Source organism: Nylanderia fulva, unplaced genomic scaffold, assembly GCF_048542155.1.
Source record: "Nylanderia fulva isolate GAGA-0341 unplaced genomic scaffold, ASM4854215v1 Scaffold740, whole genome shotgun sequence".
Classification (NCBI taxonomy): Eukaryota; Metazoa; Arthropoda; class Insecta; order Hymenoptera; family Formicidae; genus Nylanderia; species Nylanderia fulva.
This window is the reverse complement of record NW_028190852.1, coordinates 19,051-23,190: the sequence shown is the minus strand read 5'-3', so window position 1 is coordinate 23,190 and position 4,140 is coordinate 19,051. Positions and strand designations below refer to the sequence as shown.

The 4,140-nt window shown below is 23.3% G+C and overlaps 1 pseudogene; it reads right to left on the bottom strand.

The window, feature by feature from the left end:
• Positions 1-1,761: 1,761 nt before the first annotated feature.
• Positions 1,762-3,821, bottom strand: LOC146720220 (esterase FE4-like; annotated as a pseudogene).
• Between the last annotated feature and the right edge of the window lie 319 nt (positions 3,822-4,140).

Sequence of the window (4,140 nt, the reverse complement as noted above, 5' to 3'; positions counted from 1 at the left end):
CGAAAAGGGTGTAGCTAGATGCTTTAGGTGACACAGAATGCAAGGCCCGAAAATGTGCATGCCTTATATAGAGGGTTCTTCAGGTACAAAACCTAACAAACAGTGGACCAAAAAAGGGGGAACAGCTATTGTATACCATATTTTTGACACTCACTAAAAACTGTTGGAAAATATATGAAATCTTTAATAAAAATATTTTCAAAGAAATATTACATTTGTAAAATTTTATAAAAATTAATTGTAAAATTTTTTAAAAAAAATTTTGAAAGAAGTTGTTAAGGAATGGTTCAAAAATTAGCTTTTCAAGAACGGATACAATCAATAATAATCAAGTATTAAGTTTATTATATATTATTTATTTGTAATTGATTCGATAAAAAAAGGGAAAAAAAAAAATAAGATTACATTATATATTCGTAAATACAGTATATGTTTATAATATAGTTTAAAACAAAAGTTTATTTTCAACAATTTTTCAGTAGCATTAAAATGTTTTATTGAAATAAAATACAAAATTGATATGTTTTAGCAATAACGCATTAAAAACATACACATTTGCAAATATCTTTTATTTCGATGATATTTAATAATAGTTTACGAATAAATTGTTTGATATGTTTTAAAGTTATTTTATATTATCTTCAAGAATCAAATTTCATATATGTAAAAATGAATTGTAATTGTAAAAAAAAAAAAATAGATATTAAACTTTGGAAAACATTTTACAATACAATGGCTAAAATTTTGTATATCGAAAAACCTAATGTATGTTAAAAAATTGATAAAAAATTCCTATATTCGTTCTTTGTGTTCTCAGGTATCAAAGGGGTTTGCATATTTGAAAATATTATGTAAAGGACAAAAAAAACCGAATACATTCCTTGTTTGGTTGTGCAGTGTGAGATAAAAAAAGAAATGTCCTTGAAATCCGCACTTTAAAAAACATTTTGCTTTTTCCTCTACATCTGATGTTTTTCAAAGATAATAAAACTAGAACTGACGTTTGATATATATGACTCACATGCGAATATTATCCCAAAGCTTTGATAAAATCAGAATCATATATCGCTTTATCTATTTTGGCTTAAAATTCTTTTTAATATCTGTTTATATATTACAGATATAATTTCATTTATATTTATTTTATTATTTTTTATATTTTTAAATATTTTTTATTTTTTTTATAAATTATTATATCATACTTTTTAATAAATAGAATATAACTATTGACGTTGGAAAAACAAAAAAAATTATACAGATTATATAATGATATATTGAAAAAATAATAATGACAAGGACATATACACTTTTAATTATTGTTAATAAAAAGATTATAAAAATTATAACTTTTAATTTTAAAATTTTTAAATTTAAGAATAAAAAACTGAATAAAAAAATATGCATTGATTGTAAAGGGTTTATGATAAAAATACGCTTTGATGTCTGTAAAAAGACTTATTGTTAGACTTAAAAAAAAAAAAGGGAAATTTAAAATTTTGCAAGAAAAAATATAAAGAAAAGCAACTTGAGAGCATTAAATTTCATGTCTTTAATGCATAAAATAATAATAATAATTTTAATAAAAATTTTATAATATTTATAATTAAAATTGTTCAATAAAGTTATCATTAGGATTAAAAATGTTCTTACAAAATAAATTTAAAAATCAGTCCTGAAACATTTTTAGACATCTCAGCTTTTTGAAATTCTTGCAATTAAAAAGTTTCACACACGACTAAAAATGTAAATTACAACTGTGTTTTACAATTCGTCCTTAAAATCTCTAAAATTCGCACCATGAATCTTCATCCGATGTGTCAGCTGATCCCAAAATGCCTTTTCTTTCCGAAAGAAGTTTGCTTTCCATAAGTACCTTAGTTGAATTTTTTATGTAAGATATTCTAGTGAATAATTCTTTTTTCCGGCTTCCACTTTATGGGAATTAACTTCGTAACTTTTGGCGTTGGATTTTCTAAAAAAAAAATTATGTAATATTATCTTATACTAATGCATTTTTTTTTATCTCGTCCCCATATCAAAAAAAAAAATTTATAAATTTTATATTATTAAATTATATAATAATTATTACTTTTTATTAATTAATATATAATAAATTATATATTATTAATTTTTTAATAATAATTATATTTTATTATTAATTTCTTAAATAATAATTATAAAAGAATCGTGAAAAAAAAATGCAAAAAATAAGAGATGTCATTACGCTAACTATTATGTTAAATATTTATTTTATTATACTAATCTTTCACATTTTATGACATATATATATATATATATAATATATATATATATATATATAACATATAAAATTCTGATGTATATAATCACAATAAAATTCGAATTGTCATGTGAGATATAATAAATCGTGAAGATATTAACATTACCCGGAATTTGCGAAAATTGTACCAGAGTTCGGTCATGATATTGATTATCTCGTGATCCCCCTTTGGACAATTCTATATCCTTGAACAATTGTTCACCCACAGGGAACAAAAAATGCAGCTCGTCTGCGTGGCGACACTCCCTAATTTTTCTTTTTATCGCCGAATATCGTGCTGAAAGACGCGTTCCTCTATACGCGAAGTAATAATAATAGGCCGGTGAAGTTTGATTCACAATAAAGTCTTTGATAGCTTAATGAGTGCCGTGATTAAACCACGCGTCGCTGTAATCTGCAAAGATGTAGATATAATAAAAAAACAAATAAACAAATTTGTAATTAAATAGAATTGTAAAAACTAATTAGTAATTAAATAACACCGCAATTTTTTATGCATTTTACATAAAAAATTTACATAAAAAAAACACATAGAAAAATATATTAAATAATTTTTTAAATAAAAATTTTTTACAGAATCCTATACCCATTTGCGAGTTCAGAAAATGTTCTGTTTTTTTTTATAAAAAAATAAAAATGAAAAATATAAAAAAATATCACATTTGTTAAATACTAATACACAGTTTCCATTGCAGCAAAGAAGAAAAACAATATTATATATATAATATAAATATAATATATATATATTATATACATATATATATTATATTATTTATCAAAATAATTTTTTTTTTTAAAGTTTTATAAATTTTTTGAATTTTAATTTAGAGATTTTTTCCTTACATGCTAGGGCAAAAGTAAAATTAAAAAATTTTTCTTTTTTAAATTTTATAAAAAATTTAAAATTGTTGGGATTTAATTTGGGACATACATCGATGGGCTTGGGAATTAGCTTCGTCAGATTGATCGATTTCCTTATTTCCGAAGTAAAATTCGCGAATACTAGTGCTTATTTCATCTCGAAATTTCGTATCTACAATACGATATCGCTCTTCGTAGAATAAATGAGAGGTGCAACATTGTGGAAATGTTATTCAACTCCTCACATGTTTGCCCTGATCTCGTCCGTAAAAAACCTGAGGAGCATTTCATGTATAAATTATTTGTTCCACTTAAAAAAAATAATTTGCCAAAAAATTTTTAACGCGATTAAAAATGTGATGTTAAAACTGTATTTACATATTATCTAGAATAAATTTTTTTAGATCTAAACGAGTACTTTTATAGTATTTTATGGGAAGCAAATTTTATTGAAATAAGTTACTTTAAATAAGTTATAAGATCGGGAATCCCTTACCTGCTACTTAAGGGTTCCTTCTTCTGAGGTAATTCCTGTCAAACCAAGGTGTGTCAGCTAGACGGGGCCTTTTCGCGGCGGAAATTATGGATCCTCTGCCATAAAGGCACCAGCGTGTCTGGGTTCGATCACTGGTTTGAAGGGTATCATTGGACAATAACCAAAGTGTACGATAAAACAAGAGATAATTTAAATTTAAATTTTTAAAATTTTAGAAAAAATAAGTTGCAATAAATAGATATATAATACATCCCATATAGCACAAATTTATATGAACGTTTTCAAAAAATATTTTGAATATTTTTTCATAAAAATTGCATAAAAAACATTTAAATAGTTTTAGGAATATTGAAACTAATTTAAAAATTTTTTGTGATAATATATTTAGGAATATTTTAAAAAATATTTAAAAATGTTTGTCTTTTTATCACTCAGAGATTATTAATATTTTTTAAAAAATTTGATATATATTTTTGAAAAATTA